This window comes from Mixophyes fleayi, chromosome 5 (genome assembly GCF_038048845.1).
Source record: "Mixophyes fleayi isolate aMixFle1 chromosome 5, aMixFle1.hap1, whole genome shotgun sequence".
NCBI classification, from domain to species: domain Eukaryota; kingdom Metazoa; phylum Chordata; class Amphibia; order Anura; family Limnodynastidae; genus Mixophyes; species Mixophyes fleayi.
Genome location: NC_134406.1, coordinates 222067934 through 222094463, shown reverse-complemented (window position 1 = coordinate 222094463; position 26530 = coordinate 222067934). Strand labels below are relative to the sequence as shown.

The 26530-nt window shown below is 39.4% G+C and overlaps 1 protein-coding gene across 1 annotated transcript in view; it reads left to right on the top strand.

The window, feature by feature from the left end:
- Nucleotides 1-26530, top strand: part of ST18 (ST18 C2H2C-type zinc finger transcription factor) — a 204902-nt gene that overhangs the window by 2273 nt on the left and 176099 nt on the right. The window lies entirely within an intron of this gene.

Sequence of the window (26530 nt, the reverse complement as noted above, 5' to 3'; positions counted from 1 at the left end):
GGTTCCATCTGCTGCCTACCAGCTGGTGAAAGGATAAATTTAATTCATTAATTCATTTGGAAAAAAGGATCCAAGTAGTAAAAGGCTGAATTGATCATAATGCACATAGGTGGAAATCAAATAAAGTCTTGTTTAGTACCATACTGTAATAGTGATATGTTTGGATATGGTGTTTTTATAGTCAATATGACAGGTATGTCATCAACTTTCTTGTGCATTCTTTGAAAAACTATGGAACATTAACTTTCTATTTCTTATAATATAATAAATGACCAAGTAATTTTAATAACCTGGGAAAATGATGCAAAGGAACTGATTGCACCAAGTACTTAGCTTATTAAGTTGTGAAAGGTTCTAAAATTGCAGCCTTTTATTGTAAAGAAAGAACGAAAGCTAACTCTTTTCATACCTTTGTTAGCAGGGAAAAAAACATTTACTTTAGCATTGAGACAGATTGCTATAGAAATCTAGTCTACTAGGTGCTATAACATTTGGTACAGATAGTGTTAATTTTTAACATGAAAAAAAAAACAGACAAATGAACACATAGACAAATAGGGCTAGATTTACTAAGCTGCGGGTTTGCAAAAGTGGGGATGTTGCCTATAGCAACCAATCAGGTTCTAGCTATCATTTTGTAGAAGGTACTAAATAAATGAAAGCTAGAATCTGATTGGTTGCTATAGGCAACATCCCCACTTTTTCAAACCCGCAGCTTAGTTAATCTAGCCCAATGTGTTTCAAAACTTCATTAAGTAAAAAAAAAAGTAAAGTGTAAAGTACTATGGAAAACTCAGTACATGGTTTATTAATAATAATAATAATAATAATAATAATAATAATAATAAATCCAAAGAATTCCATAGGGGCTGTATAGGTGGAATGTCTTAGTAAGTCTGATTTTGTTTTTTTTAACTTTAAAAGTCAAAGTTTTGGATTTTACTTTAAAAATCAAAGCATCTTGCCTAAGTACCAATGTAATACTGTAGAGATAACGTTATGTTTTAGGATGCGTTGTTCACTGATATTATCCATTTTACTGTGCTGTATGTATAACATGGTAAAAGGTTAGTTAAACAAGCACAATTGTCCGGTAAAGGAAATTGAAGTGATAAATGGCAATAACTTTTTCAAACTTGTCAAAATTTGAAACTAAGAAATCCCAAGTTGTTATCTCCTCCCAATGATCATCTGCTGATTTTTACTAAAGAATAAGAAAATGATTGATATAAAAACCTATTTAGGGCTCAATATATGAAAATATTTAGTTTTATAGCCAACGCTTTTATTAGTAATACGTTCCAAGGATGTAGTTATAAACTATTATCTTGGTACTGCAGGACTACTGTAATGCTTTTAAAAATGGGCCTGATTCCTGCAGATATTTGTTGGTGATACTTCCAAAGCTGTTTTTTTTTACATATATGATAGATATGTTCCAAAACTGTACATTTTGTCCCTCAGTTGTTCGTGTTTGTAACTGTATTATGAGGGATTGGTATGCACTGATATTTATTTGTTTATCTCAAATTGAAAAAATAATACTCCCTCCTTTTATAGTCGATAAATTGCTGGCTGCTAAGTTTTGGTTACCAATCTTTGCTATATGACTATTAACGAAGGAATTACTTTGCCCCATAACTGACATATAGTCATCTGAGCCACCTGGTTCCCCTGGGTAGACTGTCTGGCCTCAGGTGATTTGGTTTAAGTGAATGACAACTGTCAAGTTGTGATTTTAAATGTTATTTTCTGACTTTCTTGTTACCAGCACTGAATATTTCATTGTGATCAAAAATAATATAGCTTTTATTTTGTTTGAGCTACTTTTTTTTCCTAAGTAATAAAACAATACAATTTCTATATTGTCTTGGTGTTTGACTCCACTCAAATAACATTTGTGAATATTTAAAAATAAATGTAACACACTTTATACATAACATGCTATTTGGTTTGAAAACATTTTTTTTTCTATAATGGGTATGAAAGTTTTGTGTGTTGCAGATTTAGCAGTCCTGTTCATTTAAGGTTTCAACGTTATAAATTATAGCCTTCACTATGTTTTCAATAGCATTTAGCTCAATGTGCCTAACTGGTTGGAATTACTATAAAGGTTCTGTTCATACCCTGTGGGTTGGGTGAAGAATTAGGATTTATGCATTTACTTCTGCTACAGTATTGTTTATACAGCTTTGGTTCAGTTTTGATCCCTTTTTTTGCCTTTGAGGCTCTTCCACAGTGTCAGCTGTTGACTGATAGTAGGAAAACGGCCTCGTGGTGTGAATGAAAGGGACCTAGCGGTTGGTAAACAGAGATAAGGAATAAATAGAGCACAGGCAAAAGGAGATAGTTCTGTGGGAGCCCAGATTGCCGGCAGTCTGTTCAAGTGAGATGCAGAGCCTGTCCTTTTCCCAGATTAAATTAGTGTGCGAAATCTCCTGTGACCTCCTCCCCTTCTCCCCATACTCTTTCGCCAAGTTGAACAGCCTCTGCTGTAAAGTATTCATTTTATCCAGGGACAAGTTGGACAATAGAACTCTCCCTGATACTTATAGACAGCTGTCATGCTTCAAAGTGCTTTCAGTATTTCATTTTTCATTAGAGTTAAAAAGGTTTTTTACCTTGTAAATGAACACAGGGCATAATAGCAAATGTGCCAGTTTAGAGTTAGCTTGTAATGTCATTTAAAGATCTATCATGCTCAAATTTAACATAATATTAGCCACAATATATTGAAATAAATCATTAATTCATAGCACCCCAAAACCTGCTGATTAGTATGTAATTTGGATCAATATACTTTTTTGTTTGTTTTTTACTCACTGTAAATCTGTTTCATCCTTGTAAATACCTGTAATTGTACATGACTATCCCCTGTTCTACTTCTACAAACCAATAATATTTTTGACGATTTATTGCAAACACATTCACCATCTGAGTGATTAAACAGACCTTCGGCAACCTTGAGGGTCACTATGTAGAGTGTGTACATAGAAAATGCATCAGCCTATTGTACTCTGGCAGCTAATGAGATTGGTCGTTAAGTAAATGACACAAAGCCTACAAAAAAGCTTAGTAGCTCACTAGAGTATCATAAAGTGTCCCTGCACACCATACAATGACACAAACAGTGGACTAACCTAGCCCACCCTGTTTTATTCCACATCACTGCTTCCCTCAAGTCAGCGGGACAGACAGAACAAAAGGCTAAAAAGCACACGGTAAGTCAGTCTGACAATTTTGCCCTGGGGAAAGACTATAGAAACCTTAGCCCATCTAAGTGTCTGAAAATCCGTTAGTAGACAAGGAGGTCATAATAAAGGGCTGATTTTTACCCCTCATTTCACATGAATAATGATGATTGTAAGCTCTTTGTTTATTAGTACAGCTCTTTGTTTATTACAGTACTTGCTAAAAGTTTGAGACTGTAGATTAAAGTTTTAACGGAACTGGTGCATGAATTATGCAGATCACAGTGGTTCATTTTCTGAAATTTAAATGTAGCAGATGCTGTGCTGTTCTATATATTATAATAAGTAGGACTAATATGATAGTGTAGAAAGACTATATAACTACATTAAAATGATAAAAGAGCAAACATATGGTTCAACACAGCCATGTATTTTAGTTCCCACTTATTAGTGAATGGGATTTATTGCATGTAATAAAACACACAATTCTATAAAAACAGTGACCGAAAAGTAACATTTCTCTAACAAGAGATATTGATGGGATGAGACTTTTTAAATAAGAATGTAAAAATTATCCTAGAAAAAATATGATTTTTGCTGCAATGTGAATTACAAATTTTAAGAGGGGAAAGCAAATTTAGGAAAAACTGAAAGCCATACTTATGATTTTTATGCATTAAATATAATAATTAGATATAAAAATAAACACTCTATTTACAAGGGTGACATACATTACAAAACAATAATATTGCATTTGGTATTATGGTAGAAATATTTAACACACCTTTAGGTGTGAATTGTTTTTATTTATTTTATGTATTTATTATCTGTTTTCTTGCTGGCATTATTATTATGTTGTATGTTTAATAATAGAAATGGTTATCTACCTTAATATATCAATGACAATTTGCATATTATAGGAAAAACATTGGAGCTTGTGAAAACGTAATAATGCAAAAGTGCACAAAAATTGAATTTTATGTGATTACTTTTAATCAAATATATACATATGAATGTTGAAATGTATATGATGTAAGTTTTTAAAATACAAGATGTAAATTTACGTTTACAACAAAATTAGACACCAAAAAGTATCCTTGCACTTTGCTACACTGAACAGCTGATATTAATGACAATTTCTAACTCACAGCTGTACAATTTAGATCAGGAATCGATAATAATTAGCTTTAATACACTGATTAATATCTTTACGTGAAATGTTAGCCACTGAATAATATGGATTGCACTTCTCAAAAATGGAGGCTTTTCAGTGTGACAGTATGACAGATACATACAATTAGAACACAGAATAAAATAATTTCTTACATCAATATACAGTGTGCAAAATATGAAGCAAATTAAAAAAAACTTTTGGCAACAAAACCTTCCTAACTTCCGCCATGTTTTACTTTGCAGTATTCATTTATGGTACATAGTACAAAACTAACTTATTTAAGTACATACTGTAGATTCTATTCTACTCCAACACAAAAGAATCCATATGGTGTCAAGTCCATCACTTAAGTAAGTACCATGTGGCTTACAAAGCATTTATCTGCTAAGTGGTGCAAACATGCAGGAAAATGACACAGATAGGTGGCAAAGATTGTTTAAAAAAACACATGGAAAGTTTATGATTTTTTTATATACATATTTTAAATTGTTACAAACCAAAAAGTACTCTGTAGTGTAGCGTGAAATTTGGAGGAATAATCAAGTATCAAATCCATTACTTACTTACCATCTACATATAACCTCTCAGTCTGTTCTGGCTTTTTTAGTTTTGATATTACAGGAAGATTAGAAATTAGCTTTACAACCAAATCTATAGTTTTGGATCGTGACAAGCAAAATTAGCCGTCAACATGGAGAGGTATAAGCTAAGAGATAGCTGAAGCCATTTCTTTTACTGTAGTTTAAGGAACTTGCAACAGTTAATAAACATGTTTTGTACGTAATTACAGATTAACTTAAAAAGGATATTTTTTTTATTTACAATAACGCATGAATCTATCCAAAAATAATACTCTGCCATAACTGATATATATATATATATATATATATATATATATATATATATATAATATCTCTGCAAACATATTCTGAATGGCTCTGCAATTGACTAACTTTATTCACTGGATGAGTTTGCTTAGGAAATCATTTATTTGGGATTTAAAAAAAAACAAATACCGGTTTGCTAGGCATAACACTAGTTTTATACGATAAGGGAAACAGCAGCAGTGAAGACTTGGTAAAAAAAAAAATATTTGTAGAAACTACTTTCACTTTAAAAAAAATCAAATCAATGGAAAGTGTCACTACCATGGTATAGTTTTAACAGAATAATGTTTGGCTGATCTCTAAGTAAAAGAAAGTAAGCGCTATGTGTCCCAGATGTCCCAGAACAGTCCCAATTCTTTTTTTTCTCCACTGTTTTTTTTACACTTTGAATTGTGATGCACCCAGATGACTACAAGCAACAGAAATGAGTGACCGGTTTATTGCATTTGTTTTAATGCATTTATCATAATGAATATTTTTTATGAAAGGAGCATATTTTAGTGACTTGGATGATCCAATTTTAGTTTACAAAATATAACAACTGTATTAAGTAAGTAAGCCAACAAACAAAGAGTTAAATGACTGGTACGATAAGTAAAGGGAAACATCTGCAGTATGGGGTATAATTATGTTTTTTACAAGTTTATAGGTCAATATAATCGGTAAACAAATAATCTAGTTACTATAGTGTCTTACTAAATGGTTACTATGTTCTATTTTGAAATTATGGTATCGTCAAAAAAGTAGACATTGGGGAGTTGTTGTAATGCAGAAAAAAGTGAAAATATGTGTTAACCTACAAAACTAGTGGGCCATAGTGGCAAATAATTTCTCTCCTGATTACCAACACACCATTTGGAGTAAATAAAAACACTTCTCTGAGAATTACATAATTGTTTATTGATCATAATATTTTCAAGCTCAGCACAATGGTTAAAGTTTAAAGACCTGAGATGTTGTGTTATTATTAAGGTACTATAGCCTGGAATTGTACTATAGCCTGGAATTGTGACTTGAGACGTTGTGTTATCTTTTAGGTACTATAGCTTAGAATTTGTACATTAATTGCAAAAAAAAAAAAATTGTGCCACTGTGAGAATATCTGAAACTGTACTTTTTAATGTCAGTTTTTTTACATTCAAAAATATCACTAATTGTGTATACAAGAACTCAAGTAAATTTAGAGCTACATACACCTGTGCAAGTTCTATTGTTTTATGCATAAAAATATGTAGCCTGTGTTACTTTTACTTCTTAAATATTTTAGTAAAAATAAATATGATGACAGTATTGCCACTATGTCAGTATTATGGCATGAATTATAGTTTCACAGTATGACACTCATCTTTCAAAATTAAGCTAAACAGGCATGCTATATATACACACCCAAAAAGAAGATTTCATTTCAATGACATGGACCTGTCATGATATGTTTTTAACATTTTATGTTACTGTTAATTTGGAGGATTATTGTTTTTCTTTATTTTTGCTGAAATACATCCACTACAAATAAGCAACATTTTCAAAACTAAAATAGTCCCCTTGTTATCTATCTTGGCAACAAAAAATGTTTCACTTTTTGCCAGCAGAATTTAGTCTTAAGTGTTCCCAGTCCTACCTCAAGCACACCCCACAGCATAATTAATTGTCTGTCATAATCCCAGCTCTATTCACTCTGCAAAATGTGAATTCACAAATATAGTGCATAAAGACAAAGCAAAAGGGTAACTTGAAGATGGACATCACTGTTTTACATTGCTTCTGGTTATTGCTATATGGGTCCTCATTTGAACTCTGCTTCTGTCCACGTACGACCAATGAACTTGACTTTGGCACAGACTTTTTAAAACTAAGTTTACTATATTGTCTACTAGATATCTTACTTAATTCCACTGAATTGTTTATCAAGAGAGCGGCATCTATGTACAGTCCTTTTTTTTATGTCATAGTTTTCATAAATTATGCAAATTACATATATATAGCAAATGAGACTATGAAATTGCAAAACAGTATTTATTTCTAGTATTTCTATTTGATAAATATCACAACTCTACTGCCTCACAAGTGCAGAGGAGCTGTAGGAGGAAGCATTGGTATTTTCAAAGCCAATATTTAGCGTTTACATACAGTGAGTGGAAGTATTTCATTCTCTCACCTGGTTAAAGAGAGCAGTGGCTCACTTAGTTATTCTTAATTGAAATAAATCACAGCACACCTACTTCATGAATACAGAGGAGTTGAAGAAGGACTAATAATTTAATGTTGGGGCTCATTTGGGGGAAATAGGCCTGATTATTAATGTCGATGCACTTAATTTAATGTTGGCACTAGTTGGAGGGATATATGCCTATTTATTAAATATGAATGCTATTGATTTAATGTTGCAGCTGGTTGGGGGAGTAGGTATATATATTAAATATGAAAGCTATTTAATTTTATGCTGGTCGGTGTGAGGCCTGGAGTGTTCACTTGTTGCTCAGTTTTCAAGGAAGTAAATAGTACCCATCATTTTTTTCAAACAGGACACCAACCTTCCAGGGTACAGAAAGTAGCGACTGTGATTAAGACACCAGCACTAGCTAGTCAAAGCTGCAAGAACAGCTAATAGCGAGCAACCCTGTCTTTCAACTATCCCAATTGTTGTGGAACAGCCCCAATTTTGGTAATTGTCCTAAGCTGTCCAGACCTTGTTACCACTATCTGGAGGTACCTCCCACTTTATGCTCCCCATCTCTTGATGATGACCTAACAGTGATCTAACAGTGATGAATGCAGCATTGCTGCTGTGTTCGAAGGGAATGAGAAGGAGGTAGTCACTTCCATTGTATGCTGGTCATGACCACTTCAACAGAGCAGTGGCACCCACACCAACTATTCATGCATGACCCTACCTCTTGCTATTTGACCAAACGTTCAACATGAGGCCACTTTCACAATATTTTCCAAGGCAAATAGGGTCTGAGTCATTAAGGAATGTATCTCTGTTTATTGTGCGTATCGTACGCAATTCCCTTCTGCGCATGCCCAGAATAAGGACACTCAGCCGTCAACAAAAGCAAGTCCGATACGTACGCCAAAGCAAATGACTTTTATGATGGTCTACAATTTCGGGGAGTGTACGGGCGGGGAAGGGGCGTTTCCCCGTATTCTATGCACAATGTGGTCGTGCCAAACTCAAGCGAATGCATCCATGTTGGAATTAAGCTCTGCGTGTGTGAAAGTTGCTTGTTTTTCTGCCGTATCTCTTGCACCAGATAAAGGGCCAGTCTAAGTCCTGAGTCAGTATCGTATGCATACTATAACATGTGTCTGCAATCAAGAGCAACTGTAAAAATTTATTTTATGTACAGTAGACATTAAGGACAGCCTAACACTAATGTTTTTCAGTGGAAAAAAAATTATATAATTTTTTTTTTTAAGACAATTTCCATTTCTAATCATAAATGACTATATTATTAACAAGTGACATTAATTGATTTATATTTTGTTTTCTGTGCGTTCTTTTGAGATTTCATATTCCACATACGTATTGTACGCATCCTGCAGTGTCTGGTTTAGTACAGCAGAGTGAACCTACACCCATAGTCAACACCACACGTATCTTGAGATCCGTTCCTTGCTGACTCCGGGAGTTTGCAGAACCAATTTACGTGTCATTGAGAACAACTGCATGATGCGCTCAGTATTTATTTATATAGCGCCAGCAAATTCCGTACCGCTTTACAATTGGGAACAAACAGTAATAAGACAATACTGGGTAATACATACAGACAGAGAGGTAAGAGAACCCTGCTCGCAAGCTTACAATCTATAGGACAATGGGAGTTTGAAACACAAGGGTATGTGCTACATCATATTGCACAATGGACCAACTAGAATGCAAAGGTAAAAGTATTGAGTGGGCTGTGTGTGTGTGGCAATGTTGGTCAGAGGGTTGTTGTCTTGTGTTAGCTGTGTATAGGGTGGTAATATGGTAACCTAGGGAGATTAAGATGGTGGTTGAGGAATATCATAAGCTTGTCTTAAGAGGTGGATTTTCAGAAAACGCTTGAAGGTTTTAAGACTAGAGGAAAGTCTTACTGTGCGAGGGAGGGAATTCCACAAAGTGGGTGCAGCCCGAAAAAAGTCCTGTAACCGAGAATAGGAGGATGTGATGAGAGTGGAAGAGAGACGTAGATATTGTGCAGAACGGAGGTGCCGAGTTGGGAGATATTTTGAGACAAGTGAGGAAATGTATGTCAGTGCAATTTTGTTGACGGCCTTGTATGTTAGCAGAAGAATTTTATATTGGATTCGTTGAAATACAGGCTGCTAATGTAGAGACTGACAGAGTGGCTCAGCGGGGGAATAATGGTTTGCAAGGAAAATCAATCTAGCCGCTGTGTGCAAAATAGATTGTAGAGGTTCAAGTCTGACTTTGGGAATACCAGTAAGGAGGGAATTGCAATAGTCGATTTAGGAGATGATGAGTGCATGTTTTTGCGGTGTCTTGCGTGAGATATGTGCGTATTCTGGAAATGTTTTTTAGATGTATGTAACATGATTTAGATATAGAGTTGATGTGGGGAATAAATGACAGTGAGTAAAGGATTACACCTAGGCAACGAGCTTGCGGGGTAGGATTTATGGTCATGTTATCAACAGAAATAGAAATGTCAGGCAGGAAGCTTCTGCTTCTGGGTGGGAATATTATTAATTCAGTTTTTGAAAGATTGAGTTTTAGTTGGCGAGAGGACATCCAAGATGAAATGGCAGAAAAACAGTCAGTAATGCAAGACAACACAGATGGTGAAAGAGCAGGAGAGGATAGATAGATTTGTGTATCATCCGCATAGAGATGATACTGAAATCCAAAGGAGCTTATTAGTTTTCCAAGAGAAGTGGTGTAGATAGAGAATAGCAGAGGACCTAGAACTGAGCCTTGTGGTACTCCAACTGATAAAGGAAGCAGAGCAGAGGTGGATCCAGAGAAATTAACACTGAAAGAGCGATTAGATAGGTAGGATGAGAACCAGGATAGGACAGTGTCTTCAAGACATAGGGATTGCAGCGTTTGTATGATGAGAGAGTGGTCAACTGCAGCAGAGAGATCCAGGAGAATTAGAAGACAGTAAAGGTTATTACTTTTTGCTGTGATCAAATCATTGACAACCTTGGTCAGCACAGTCTCTGTGGAGTGTTGAGAGCGAAAGCCTGACTGAAGAGGATCCAATAGATTGGACTTCTTTGTGAAAAGCATGTTCTGCAAGGATTCTTATATCCAAAATATTTCTGTATTTGGTTGTTCCAATGAATCCCTTTACCGCAAATGGTGCTATATTCTGAATAAGTGACTTGACCTTACAAGTCTTGTGACCGTACGGGTATTTTATACAAAGAATTGTGCTTGACCTTAGTTGACATCCACTCATACAATAATATACAATAATATACTCCTATCTACAATAACAGCTAAGAAAGGTGTCACCTAATTGTGATATTGTAATTTGGGACCACATGAGCATCATATAAATGGCTGACAGGCTCTCAAACCAATCTTCACCAGGTAACAAATTCTGTCAGAAGATTATATCATCCTAGCTTGGGCTCCAGAAAGCTATATCAACCCTTTTTAGACATACAGACAAGGGAAAACTTAATTAAGTGGAAGTATTGCCTACAGCAGGCAGGGGAAGGTAGCACTGTTCTAAGAAGCCCCAAAAATGTATGTTTGTTTCACAATTGATGTTCAATCTTCGTGATCATATTCTTACCTCTGAAGAGATTGAAATTTTTCCTCTCGGGTTATGCTTCATATCATTTGATCAATATTGAAACAGCATCAGTAACCTTCAAACCTAAAAGCACAATGAAACCTTCTACATTCAATCAATCAATCAATCAATCAATCAATTCATTTGAGCAACTGAGTTGGAGAATTCCAAATTCAGTTGTGAATATAAAATACTGGATTTACGAGAGCATATCATCAATCTCTCAAAGATCTTGTTAATAATCCACAAATTGTGAATCGATTGCAATGCAAAATTATTGTTATTACAATCAAGACATCTATCACCAGCCTCTGGATTTATTCATCTATCAGAGAGTCTTGTTTAACCCGACCCTCAAATTTCATTATCACAAGAAGCCCTTGATAAATGCTGGATTAACAGCACAACATCATCATAACTGACATCATAGATAAGTATTCATCATAAGTATTCAGTTGATGCCAATATTATATAATTTACTGAAAATACATAAGGATGTGCTTCATAATATATAGATGCTCTATAGTTCTGCAATGCATTTGTTATACCAATAGTCTGTATTTTTTTTAAATTTTTTATCTTCAGCCATAACAGCAGTCTTAGAGATCTTTACTAAATCATACATCTTTTTGAGACTTTTTGAGATGCTTATCGAGTTTAACTCCTTTTCCTGACCATGGTCTTGGCCATGCTTATATCTGTTCATTATACATGGTTATTCCTGTTGACCATGGTCTTGATACAAAACTTCTTCCACTCATACCAGAAGTCCAACTGCTGAGTTTCTGATAACATTTTTACACGTATGTCTCTCTTGTAATTATTTAAAGTTTGAAAACAGGTTCTATTTACATTGCTCAGAACCTGCAATGGCCTTGCCTGTAGCACCAGAGTTTGCTAATCTATATATGGCTTATTATGAAGAAACACATATATACTCATTAGCAAATATTTGTTTTAGGCTCAGTTTAGGTTCATTGATGACCTGTTTTCTAATTTGGCATGATAGAGAAGATGCATTTGAAGGTTTGAATAACAGAGGGCAGGTATTGGCCCAAAGTAGCATAAACGCTGAGGTTGTTTATATTAAAGAAAAAGTATTGAGATTAGCAAGAGCTAGCTTAAGTTGGAGGGGTTTGGTAATCATTAGCCAATCAGTTTTAGGGCTCAGGACGGAACTACGCTAGGGAAGGCTTATAAGTGACAGTCAGATTTCTCTTGCCTTCTGGAAAGTTCCCCGACCACCCAGCTTCCTTTTGTTTTGTTTGTTTGTCTGCTTTGCTTGTTGCATCAGCCTTTTTCCTTCCTGAAAAGTCCAGTTGGCAGAAAACAGTCCAATCAGCGGCCATAATTACACATTTGGGTGGCGTGTTGGGCACTTTCCCTTAACAGGGATATTCAATTAGTTTACTACCCCTCTGAGTAGTTGGGGTGCACTGCTTGCTCGGGCGGGCCTCAGTTATTGAGCCAAAAGGGGTAGAGTTGGGCTCCACCACCTAGAAGTGTTCCAATATTTAGATCAAGAAGTTTATGGTTTATGGTTATGGCTGAAGGCTGACTGGTCTTGCTATTTATTGGCCACCATTCTGATTAAAATGTATTCTTTAATACATTTTGAAACCTTTTATATGCCAAACAAGTGTCTCGTGTCTTTATTACATGGTGATAAGGTAATTCTTAGTAAGCAAAATGATGTAAAGGTAAATTTATCAACTGCTCGGCGGATGAGTTACTTCCCATAAGTCATTGCCTTCTCCAATCCAACTTTTTTTCTTACTTTAGTAATCATTTCATTCTAACAACTCACTTGGCACCGCCACTTACTGTAAACTAATGGATAGAAATCGGTCCCTACAATTGGCACCCACCACGTGTTTGATAATATAACACTCAGTACCACATGCACTACTAGGAGAGAAGAAAATAAATATTGTGTATATATCATAAAACAAATTCAATAACAAGGAGCAATATAAATTGCAATGTAAGCCTGAAATGTTAGACAACTTTGTTGTTTCGAGGTGGAATGTTACAATCCTCACCATGAACTGATGGGGAAAGAAAGAAGCAGAAAAATATGACATTCAGTTTGGCTAAAAAAAAAAATGGTTAAAAATTTCTGTGTAATCTACATGCATTTTATCACACTCAGCTAATTTGGATATAGCAAACTTTTATGTATAAATGCACAAAACACTTGACTACATGTAAGTCCAGTAAATGAAAGGGAAAAAAATAAAGTGCTTTCTGTTGCAACTAAATTAATCAAATGGAAAATACAGTATTTCTGAATGAACAATATACAATATATAAAAATATGGTAAAAATTTTGCCAGTCTTTAGCATTATAACCTCAGGATAGTCAATGGAAAAGTCCCCAGTAAAAATTCATAAGGAATGTAATTTTCAGGTAGGAGCAAATTTTGAATCTCTATTGACAACCACTTCTATGTATTTCACAGATTACCCATCTGCTTCCTCAAGAGATTACGAGCTCTATAGATTGATACACATCAGGTGAACGGGTGTGTTCCATAGCCTTTGTGCATTCTGCATTTGATGTTGTTTCAATAAGTTTGTAAGCTTTATGTCTATAGCGTGATCTAGTAAAAGGACAACAAGACTGCAAGTTTTAGGCTTAACTTGCACTTAGCCCACACATTGCTAAGCACTAATAAGAGGTACACTACACAAAATGTATTTTCTGATTGGTATTAGATTGTTTAAAATGCACAATAACAGTGACTTGTTGCAGTTCTAGGTACAACTAAGAACATAATTTATTTTTCAAGTAGAGATTCTTCATTGTTACTGCGAAGATTATACAAATTTAAATATATCACATGTATATAAAATTTAATATGTCTTGCTAAAGCATATCTGAGCTAAGTTCTCAAGCCTAATTAGAACCCAACATCATCCATGTTGCATTCAGTTCTTTTGCAATACTAATGTATACCAATGACTTAACCATCCTGTATCTACATGCATATATATTTTATCTGCTTGCAGAAATTAAAATAAAAATAAGCTATGAACATAAAGTATAACATGCAGCTGATGGAAATATGACATATAAACAAACACAGATAGCTCTACTATGACTACTGTGACTGCAATCAGTTTCTATTTACACACCATGCAACATATGGAACGTTGTGCAGTCTTTGGCTTAAAAGGTCAAATAAGGTTTTGCTACGAACAATAATTCAATACTGATAATCAGAGTGAACTTGATTGTGTTATCTAAAAGAAATATTGTTGTGCAAAAATCAATTAAGATTGTAGCATTCTAATTTTTAGAATATTATTTTTAGACTACTTTTTTAAGATTAAAAAAATATACAATTGAAATAAAATAAATTATATATAATAGTTTAAATCTTCATAAGCAAGCAAGTTTGAGAAATAGGAGGAATGTCTACATTGCACCCAGAACTTACAAACAAGATAAAAATAAGAGTTCAATAAAAATATAACCATCATTAGTGTGATCTGTATTTTACACTTTCAAATCTGGAAACTTTATATCCAGAAGAATACTGATAAACTTGCAATAATCAAAAGAAAGTATAAACAATTAATTTTGTCAATAAATATACTCATACAACAAATAGAACTACAGGAGTCTAACGCATGGGACCTGTCACTCACCGGACCGTGAGTGCCTCTTCCCGGACATTTAGGAACCGTGGCCGTCCACCATCCTGAGGGTCTGCGCATGCGCAGCCCTTTTCTATACTTCAGTGTATACCCCTTTAACTTAATTGGCAGATCAGGCAACCTCCCTATATTAAGCACCTGTGGTCACTACCACGTTGCCTGATCTTGGAGTCTCATTCCTCATGAGTCTCTGAAGGTGTTCCTGTATTACTTGTGTATTCAGTGCTGCTGATTCCTGTGGTTTCCAAACCACTTCTACTACTGTGGTTCCATACCACTTCTACCATCAACTTTATCATCATGACTGTTTGCTGATTCCTATCCGCTGCCTCCGTGCACTACAGTCTTCTACACCACTTCAACGTTATTTTATATCAATGTGACTGTTTGCTCATTGCTATCCGCTGCCTCCGTGCACTCCAGCTTTTACCTCACTCACCTGCTTCTCATCAAGTCTGTTTGCTGATTTCTATCCGCTGCCTCTGTGCACTACAGTCTCCTGCTTGCAACTCGCCTGTGTTCAACATCGTGACTGCCAGCTGACTACTATCCGCTGCCTCTGTGCACTACAGTCTCCTGCTTGCAACTCGCCTGTGTTTAACATCGTGACTGCCAGCTGACTACTATCCGCTGCCTCTGTGCACTACAGTCTCCTGCTTGCAACTCGCCTGTGTTCAACATCGTGACTGCCAGCTGATTACTATCCGCTGCCTCCGTGCACTACACTCTCATCTCATCTTTGCTGTGACTTCCTCGAGACTGCCGCTTTTCATTACCATCTGCTACACTTCGTGATCTACAGCTCCGGCCCTGCGCTGCACTCCTGTTTCCCATCGCTGTTGGTTCCTGTGGTTGCTACTGGTTACCTCCGTGTGCCGCTGAGTCCTGCCGCTGTGGTCAGCGCTATCGTCCATCTCCTGCTGATCCACTCTCCACGCCTTCACGTGTTCCACTGGCCTCTACCCTCCTGTCAGCATTGGATTTGTATCTCTTCTACTACCCTCTGCTGGATCATCTCCATTCTCCTGGGTTTCCTATGAGTCCAGTTCCACGTGTTGCTGACTCCTGTGGATTCGTGTCCCTGTCGGTCTACTCACCTGTGCGCTGCACCTGCTAGACCGCTGCTTCTCCTATCCAGGGACTTCCTATCCAGTCGGCCTCCAGCCGCTCAGGTACCGCTGCAATCCCATCTGACTGCTACTGCTGAACCACGGTATGCATACTTCTCATTGACTGTGCTGTGTATTGCATATCTTGCTGGACTGTGTTTGGTTCTCTCTGGAGTCTGCTATCCGCTGAGTCTATTCCCATCATTGACTGTGTTATCATTGTGCTGGACTACTTCAAGAGACTTTCTAGATTGCAGACCTGATCAGTCATTTACATATATATATACCTATATTGTGCATATTACTGTGGATCGTGTATAGGTGCCTGTGTATATCCTGTGTTGCAGTCTTCCCCCGTGCACCTCCTCACATATATATGCAGTGGTACAACTTGCTGATGTCAGACCACTGATCCCTGTTTCCGGTATCACCTGTTCCATTATCCTCTCACAGAGCAGTGGTACAACTTGCTACCGCAGACCACTGACTACCTGGATACCTCCACTTGGATTCCATTCCTTCACTCAGACAGCGGTACAACTTGCTACCCGCAGACCGCTGACTCTCATCACCTCCTTGTTTCTGTTGGACATTCCACCTCACTATAGCAGTGGTACAACTTGCTATCGCAGACCACTGACTACCTTCACGTGTCCTTGTCCATACAGTTCCTTGTGTATCATTACCTCATTATTACCAGTGTTGCTAGTCATAGACTTTCCTGAGCATCTCATCGGCCATCATTTCATGTTCCGTGATCACCCAGCTACCAGAGTACCCTATTACCATCTACATTGCTCTGGTAAGCCTACCATCTGGTGATCCCTGGGTAAAGACTCCTAGTGCCCGTGACAGTAAGATCAGGCCATGACAGACCCAGATGTGGAACCTACCGCCAAAGAGATGCTGCAACATCTGGTTAGCCGTGTGGAGCAACAGGATGCCCGCCAACAGCTGTTACTTCAGTGTTATCAGTCATTAACCTCCCAAGGTACATCTGGACAGACTGTGACAGCTACTACTGAAGCTCCTGTGCTTTCCTCCGTTTCCCCATTGCCATCCCAGGTGTCTATAGCTTCCACGCTTCACCTGCCTACTCCGTCAAAGTACGATGGAGACCCCAAAACTTGTAGGGGTTTCCTTAACCAATGTTCAGTCCATTTTGAGCTCCAACCTCAAAATTTTTCTACCCATCGTTCCAGAGTGGCCTATCTTATCTCTTTGTTTTCAGGACAAGCCCTGGCTTGGGCCTCCCCTCTGTGGGAGAGGAACGATCCAATATTACAAGATAGTGCCAAATTCATTTCTACATTCCGAAGTGTGTTCGATGAACCAGGTCGTGTGACCTCCGCTGCTTCCAGCATCCTCCGTCTGCGACAAGGATCTCATACTGTAGGCCAGTACGTCATTCAATTTAGGATCTTAGCCTCTGAACTTCAGTGGAACACTGAAGCCCTAGTTGCCGCCTTCTGGCAGGGGCTTTCCGATAAAATTAAAGATGCACTGACTACCCAAGAGCTTCCTTCGTCACTTGAAGATTTGATCTCTCTATGCCATCGTGTTGATATGAGATTTCGTGAAAGAGAGGCTGAGAAAACGACTTCTGCTAAAACACCTTTTCGCTCTAACCCTCAATTTCGTCCAGTGTCACCCGCTGTGATTCCCATGGAGATTGGACGTTCCAAGTTATCTTCTGAGGAGAGGAAACGAAGAGTCAAGAATAGACTCTGTATCTATTGTGCTGATTCCACTCATGTCCTCAGCTCCTGCCCTAAGAGATCGGGAAATGCCAGGCCCTAACTAGTTCTGGAGAGGTGAAGTTAGGGTCCCTGGAGTCCTCTCCATCGTCTATGAAATCTAAAGTCTGCGCTTTTGATGTGACTATTTCCTTTGCTACCAAGACCTTTGAGTCACAGGCATTGATTGATTCCGGAGCAGCAGGAAATTTTATTTCCAAATCGTTAGTTAATCAATGGTCTCTACCAATGATTACCTTAAAAACTCCCATTACTGTGACGGCTATCGATGGATCACGTCTCATCAACGGTCTCATCACCCAGAGTACGTCTCCAGTAACCCTTCAGATTGGTGCTCTGCATCATGAAGAGATATCGTTTTTAATTCTTCCTGTTACGACAAGTCCGATTGTCCTAGGCCTTCCATGGCTTCAGTGTCATTCTCCCCAGATTGACTGGCGCACCCCTCAAGTCACGTCTTGGGGGCCTGAATGTCACCATCATTGCCTTTCCCAAGTCATTCCTCTCAAGGTACAGCAAGCTTCCATTTCAGCTATTTCACCGGGACTCCCTCCTCAATATGCTTCATTTACCGATGTTTTTGATAAAGCTCAGTCTGAACGTCTTCCTCCTCATCGTTCTTGGGATTGTCCGATTGATCTTCTTCCTGGCAAGACTCCTCCCAGAGGCCGGGTCTATCCACTCTCGTTACCTGAAACTCAAGCTACATCTGAATATATACGGGAGAACCTCCAGCGTGGGTTCATTCGACCTTCCACCTCGCCCGCTGGAGCTGGGTTCTTCTTTGTCAAAAAGAAGGATGGATCATTACGCCCTTGTATAGATTTTCGTGGACTCAATGCCATTACTATCAAGAACCGGTATCCCATTCCGTTGATCACTGAGCTATTTGACCGCATTAAGGGAGCCCGTATTTTTACTAAGTTGGATCTTCGTGGTGCTTACAATTTAATCAGAATCCGTTCCGGTGACGAATGGAAGACGGCGTTTAACACCAGAGACGGGCATTACGAATATCTGGTAATGCCTTTCGGGCTATGTAATGCCCCCGCTGTTTTTCAGGGCTTCATCAATGAGATTTTTCGGGACTTATTATATGTATGTGTCGTCGTCTACCTGGACGACATATTGATTTTTTCACAGGACCTGCCTTCTCACCACCAACATGTGGCAGAAGTCCTCTCCAGGCTACGGAAAAATTCATTGTTCTGTAAATTAGAAAAATGTTCATTCGAATTACCCCAGATTCCATTCTTGGGGTATATTGTTTCCGGAGTTGGTCTGAAGATGGATCCTGACAAAGTAAATGCTGTACTACATTGGCCCCAGCCAACTACTCTTCGTGCCATCCAGCGTTTTTTAGGTTTTGCCAATTACTATAGACGCTTCATTCAAGACTTTTCTTCCATTGCATCTCCTATTGTGGCCCTGACTCGTAAAGGGGCTAATCCTAAGCAATGGTCTACTGAGGCTATTCAAGCCTTTCAAACATTAAAAGAGTCCTTCTCTTCGGCTCCAATCCTTCGTCAGCCTGATGTGACACTCCCTTTTTTCCTAGAAGTAGATGCCTCTAATGTGGGCTTAGGAGCTATTCTCTCCCAACGCTCGGAACAGCAAAAATTCCACCCTTGTGCCTTCTATTCTCGGGGTCTCCTACCCGCAGAGAAGAATTATACCATCGGAGACAAGGAATTACTGGCTATCAAAGCCGCATTAGAGGAATGGAGATACTTGTTGGAGGGAGCTCGCCATCCGGTGACGATCTTCACGGATCATAAGAACTTGTCATATCTCCAGTCTGCCCAATGCTTGAACCCTCGTCAAGCAAGATGGTCTCTTTTCTTTTCCCGTTTTGAATTAATAATTACCTTCAAACCAGCTGCCAAGAACAAAAAAGCTGATGCCTTATCTAGAGCCTTTGCTACGTCCTCTGATATAGAAGAGGTTTCCAACCATACCATTCTAGACCCCAAATGTATCTCACTGGCTGCTTCATCCACCAAAACGCTACCATTTGGGAAGACCCTCGTGCCTCCTACTCTAAGGAGGAAAATCCTTTCGTGGTTCCATGCCTCTCGTTTTTCTGGACACGCCGGTGAACACAAGACTTTTGAGATCCTCTCTCGAAGTTACTGGTGGCCTTCAATGAGGAGAGACGTCAAAGAGTTCATTGCTTCCTGTGAATTATGTTCGCAATTCAAATCCTCCCGCAGAACCCCAGCAGGGTTGCTGCGACCACTACCCATTCCGTCCAAACCATGGACCCATATTAGTATGGATTTCGTTACTGACTTACCACCTAGTAAGAACCATAACACTATTTGGGTCGTAGTGGACAGATTTTCGAAGATGGCTCATTTCATCCCTCTGTCTGGTTTGCCTTCCTCGTCTATCCTGGCTGAACATTTCATTAAAGAGATCTTCCGTATCCATGGATGTCCATCTGAGATTGTGTCTGATAGAGGAGTACAATTCGTGTCCAGATTCTGGCGAGCCCTTTGTAAAACCTTGGGCATACGATTAGCACTCTCATCTTCTTACCATCCACAATCCAATGGACAAACCGAACGTGTCAATCAAGATCTTGAGACTTTTATAAGGATATTTTCATCAGCCAATCAAGACAACTGGGTAGAGTTACTCCCTTGGGCTGAGTTCGCCCATAACAACATGTACCATGAGTCATCATCCAAAACTCCATTCTTTGTGGTCTACGGTCACCATCCGTCTTTTCCGGAATTTCCTGCCCTCCCGCCCACCCAAGTTCCTGCGGTGGAGACTGTTTGTCAGACCTTTAAAAATATCTGGTCTCAGGTTAGAACCTGTTTGAAGAAGACATCTGTCAAATATAAATCTTTCGCTGATAAGAAGAGGCGGGCTATTCCACCACTAAAAATTGGAGATCGTGTCTGGTTATCCACAAAAAATATTCGTTTGAAGGTTCCATCCATGAAATTCGCCCCTCGTTTTATTGGTCCATATAGGATCATTCAAGTTATCAATCCAGTATGTGTGAAACTCCTTCTTCCTAAGAGTCTTCGGATTTCTAATGCCTTCCATGTATCTTTGCTCAAACCTCTTATTATCAACCGTTTTTCAACTCCTCCCTCAGCTCCGCAGCCAGTTCAAGTCCATCAGGAGGAGGATTTTGAGATTACCGAGGTACTAGATGCAAAAATTTCGCGAGGAGTCCTCCACTTCCTCGTTCATTGGAAGGGCTTTGGTCCTGAGGAGCGCTCTTGGATCAAAGCTGAAGATCTTAATGCTCCTGCCCTTTTGAAGAAGTTTTACTCCAAAAATCCGGACAAGCCCGGTTCCAGGCGTTCTGTGCCCACCTTTAAAAGGGGGGGTACTGTCACTCACCGGACCGTGAGTGCCTCTTCCCGGACATTTAGGAACCGTGGCCGTCCACCATCCTGAGGGTCTGCGCATGCGCAGCCCTTTTCTATACTTCAGTGTATACCCCTTTAACTTAATTGGCAGATCAGGCAACCTCCCTATATTAAGCACCTGTGGTCACTACCACGTTGCCTGATCTTGGAGTCTCATTCCTCATGAGTCTCTGAAGGTGTTCCTGTATTACTTGTGTATTCAGTGCTGCTGATTCCTGTGGTTTCCAAACCACTTCTACTACTGTGGTTCCATACCACTTCTACCATCAACTTTATCATCATGACTGTTTGCTGATTCCTATCCGCTGCCTCCGTGCACTACAGTCTTCTACACCACTTCAACGTTATTTTATATCAATGTGACTGTTTGCTCATTGCTATCCGCTGCCTCCGTGCACTCCAGCTTTTACCTCACTCACCTGCTTCTCATCAAGTCTGTTTGCTGATTTCTATCCGCTGCCTCTGTGCACTACAGTCTCCTGCTTGCAACTCGCCTGTGTTCAACATCGTGACTGCCAGCTGACTACTATCCGCTGCCTCTGTGCACTACAGTCTCCTGCTTGCAACTCGCCTGTGTTTAACATCGTGACTGCCAGCTGACTACTATCCGCTGCCTCTGTGCACTACAGTCTCCTGCTTGCAACTCGCCTGTGTTCAACATCGTGACTGCCAGCTGATTACTATCCGCTGCCTCCGTGCACTACACTCTCATCTCATCTTTGCTGTGACTTCCTCGAGACTGCCGCTTTTCATTACCATCTGCTACACTTCGTGATCTACAGCTCCGGCCCTGCGCTGCACTCCTGTTTCCCATCGCTGTTGGTTCCTGTGGTTGCTACTGGTTACCTCCGTGTGCCGCTGAGTCCTGCCGCTGTGGTCAGCGCTATCGTCCATCTCCTGCTGATCCACTCTCCACGCCTTCACGTGTTCCACTGGCCTCTACCCTCCTGTCAGCATTGGATTTGTATCTCTTCTACTACCCTCTGCTGGATCATCTCCATTCTCCTGGGTTTCCTATGAGTCCAGTTCCACGTGTTGCTGACTCCTGTGGATTCGTGTCCCTGTCGGTCTACTCACCTGTGCGCTGCACCTGCTAGACCGCTGCTTCTCCTATCCAGGGACTTCCTATCCAGTCGGCCTCCAGCCGCTCAGGTACCGCTGCAATCCCATCTGACTGCTACTGCTGAACCACGGTATGCATACTTCTCATTGACTGTGCTGTGTATTGCATATCTTGCTGGACTGTGTTTGGTTCTCTCTGGAGTCTGCTATCCGCTGAGTCTATTCCCATCATTGACTGTGTTATCATTGTGCTGGACTACTTCAAGAGACTTTCTAGATTGCAGACCTGATCAGTCATTTACATATATATATACCTATATTGTGCATATTACTGTGGATCGTGTATAGGTGCCTGTGTATATCCTGTGTTGCAGTCTTCCCCCGTGCACCTCCTCACATATATATGCAGTGGTACAACTTGCTGATGTCAGACCACTGATCCCTGTTTCCGGTATCACCTGTTCCATTATCCTCTCACAGAGCAGTGGTACAACTTGCTACCGCAGACCACTGACTACCTGGATACCTCCACTTGGATTCCATTCCTTCACTCAGACAGCGGTACAACTTGCTACCCGCAGACCGCTGACTCTCATCACCTCCTTGTTTCTGTTGGACATTCCACCTCACTATAGCAGTGGTACAACTTGCTATCGCAGACCACTGACTACCTTCACGTGTCCTTGTCCATACAGTTCCTTGTGTATCATTACCTCATTATTACCAGTGTTGCTAGTCATAGACTTTCCTGAGCATCTCATCGGCCATCATTTCATGTTCCGTGATCACCCAGCTACCAGAGTACCCTATTACCATCTACATTGCTCTGGTAAGCCTACCATCTGGTGATCCCTGGGTAAAGACTCCTAGTGCCCGTGACAGGACCTCAGTGGCTCAGAAGCTTCTCCTTCCGCTGGTAATGTTTTTTCCCCCATGCATAGTAGCCTGGAGATGTTTGAGAAAACACAGACTGCACCAGGGGCGGATCTAGACATTTGTCCTACCCGGGGCGATTTTAGGGGTGGGCGATTTAGGCCCCGCCCCCTTTCTGATGTCTAATGCTGCCGGCGGCTGCACAGTATGTGCAGGTCCGTTCAGCAGTGGCAGTGTGCTGTCCCGCTGCTCTGATTGTGTTTAAAACACAATCAGAGCAGTCGGGCAGCACACTGTCACTGCTGAACGGACTTGCACAGTGTGCAGCTGTCGGCAGCAAGCCCCCGCTAGGGGGGGCGATCACCCTGATCGCCCCACCCTGGATCCACCACTGGACTGCACTGCACAGTCATCAATATAGTTGGTTGAATGATTTATGCAGTTTTAAGGGTTAAGCGGCTTCTAGGCCACATGTCAAGGAATCTCAATGTCTCTCTTATTTGAAGCACCAACTAGTATTAAGAAATATAAAAACATGCAGCTTATAGAGCTGATGAGGAAAGAGAACATGGACCTGTAATACAATTAACAGTTAATTTCAGGCACAATGACAACACACTAAAACTGGGAAAACTCAATAAAACTGTTATCTTCTTCTTCTTCTTCTTCTTCTTCTTCTTCTTTCTCCTTCCTTCTTTCTTAAAATAAATTAAATATGGAAGTAATAATGAAATTTGGAGTTAGGACAGGGTTAGGACCAGATTCACATATTTTTCAATCTGAATCCCATATGTGTATGTCCAGTTCTGTTCATGCCCTACCCCTAAGCCACTGATGGACACTCTGATACACTTCAAGGAGGGTTGGTTCTGCACCAGGTTATGACCAACCTCACTATTAATGTTTATATATTTCTGTATTGTGAAGGGGTGCTTCATTCAAAATGTATATATCACATAGAAAGAAAGGCAAGGGTTGAATCTTGAAACACTCCAGTCTCGGACCGTCACTACAAATAATTAAAATCATAACTTTATTAAGTAGTATTAAAAAATCATAATAGACCAGAGAAATACAGGCGAATATATATAATATATATAAAAAATATAGTGATCAAGTGGGAAAAATTAGTGGTTAAAATTATTAGATGGACCCTGTGGTGGGAGTAATCACAGATATTATGTGCCCCAAATGTAAGAATCCCACTCCAGAATCCAAGACTTTTCCCGTGCTGCCCCCCTTCACAGGAATGAACTCCCTCGTTCCATCCGCCTCTCTCCTACTCTGTGCTCCTTCAAACATGTGCTGAAAATCCACCGCTTCCTCAAAGCATACCAACCATCCACATAACCCTGCCACTCGCTCTCAGCTCGCTATCCCCCTTGCCTCATCTGGCTCCCCCTGTGCCTGTTCTGTTTTCCCTCCCTTAGGATGTAAGCTCACTTGAGCAGGGCCCTCTTCCCTCATGTCTCCCTACCTGTTCTTCTGCTCCGTTTTTTGCATTAACCTGCCTGGAGTTTCTGAAGTATTGGTATTTTTGTTTATTGTTTTGTACTGTTTCACCCTGTATAGTCGACTGTTTTGTACTGTGTAGGGCGCTGCGAAAACTTTGTGGCGCCTAACAAATAAAGGATAATAATAATAATAACAAGATCTCACATCGCTTTGATCAATTAGAACATTCTCATTCTCACACTTCAAGGGCCACATGTCTGTTCTTCTAACCTTCATAAGGAGCACACATTATGCATTATCATATTAAAAATTTAGAACTATAAATTGAATCAAATAAACAAACATCATAATATCCATCAGGTTTCCACACATATCTAAAATTACCCCCCCAAAACACTTAGACCCTATCACAATGCCCCCATATGACCTTTAGAACCGGTTAATGCCCCTCCCCTGGATCTGCCACTGCAAGTTGATCTAGGACATGCTCTGCCCCAATTATAAATATAACCTCACATTTTAAAATTACCTCCCCCTCCAAAACAACAGGATTTTGTCAAAGTTACTATTTTTTTGCTTTCCTTTCCTTAATGAATTAGGCCCAATATGTGTTTTTTTTTCAAACTCAAATGCATTGAATATATGCATGTCCATATTCGGCAAGAGAGGATGTGAAGATATGTCTGGTGATGAATACAGGCCTTGGTCCGCTCTGCTCTAATAGACAGGACATTACAGGATATGTTTATGTGAAATATATAGTCACAAAAGAGCGCACAGAAAAAAATAACTATTCAATTAATGTCACCTGTTAATATTATAGTAATTAATGATAAAACATAAAAAAGTGTGTTTTCTTTATTTTCTTCCTCTATGAAATTCATGTATTAGGATGTAATGTATGTCTACTGTACATAAAATACGTTTCTACAGTTGCTCCTGATTACAAACACATGTTTTAGCATGTATACTCAGACATCAGAAGCTTGAATCAGACATTGCTGCATGTGTTTGAGTTTGTCATGCCCCTTCTGTACATTGACTACGTGCATCCGCCCATTCCCATCCCCATTCCGTCTCTGAAATCGCAGGCTGTAGTTAGTGTCCTTTGTACTTGAAGATGATTTGAACATTGCTGCTTTATGTGGTGTATGGTGTATACGCAACTATCGTCAGTTATGCTCTTTGATTAATCAGACCCACAGTGTACAGTGATTGCTCAGTCTATAAACACCAGTATGACTTGTGCTGTGCTCTAGACACACAAAGCACTGACATGTCGTTATTATTGAATGGCTGAAACTACTATGAAGTTCAAAAACACCTGTATGGCACCATCCTTACTATACAATGAGAAAGTACTGGAATATTTCTATTTTTGAAACGTTTATCTAGCTGAAAATCTAATTTGTATGCATTTCAAAACATTGTTATTTACATGTTTATTTGCATATGAAATAACAATGTTTATGTTTAGCACCTATTACATGTTAGATATAACATACTGAATGCAAATGAGGAAATGTAGCATACTCCATGAGCAATATGTTACATACACCAATATCATATGTGTTGCCTCTGTCTCTATATATGCCATATTGGCTGAGTTAAATTACAAGAGCCCCAATCCATGCAGGAGTAGCACTGTACCCCTTTCTCTGGAAACTCTGAATAATGGATTGCCAATCGAGGGGGAGGGGCTGTGTTAGCTTCTTCTTTGGTGGTCTCCACAGCTTCCCTGGAAGCAACAGCTTCCAACACAACTTTCATATTAATGTCTTCATCTTGCAGTCTCTGATATTATTACCAATATGGTCCTTCCCCTTCTCGGAGCCCCACGGTCTGCTTCATGCAGACCTCCTTTTCAGCACTCAGTGGTTTATCTCATAGTCCAGCCAAAACCCATGGTTTGGGAGGGGGGGAGGAGATATGAGAGTATGGACCACATTCACAGTAATTGCAACTTCTGATTGGCCTTTCCACTTAACCTACCCTCTGCAGCCACTTTAAAGTGGCGACCCTAAATGTTCTGCCACTCGGGTGGTAATGTAATTTTAAGTCTACTGTAATCTGCCCAAAACTACCACTTATATTACTTATATTAAGGTTCTGGCATTTACTATTCTGAGCTCCTCCCTATTTTAAAGGTACAAATCAGTAAAGCTCTAACAGTGGTAAATACCAGAATACAAGTTAGCTGTGTACAGCGAAAGT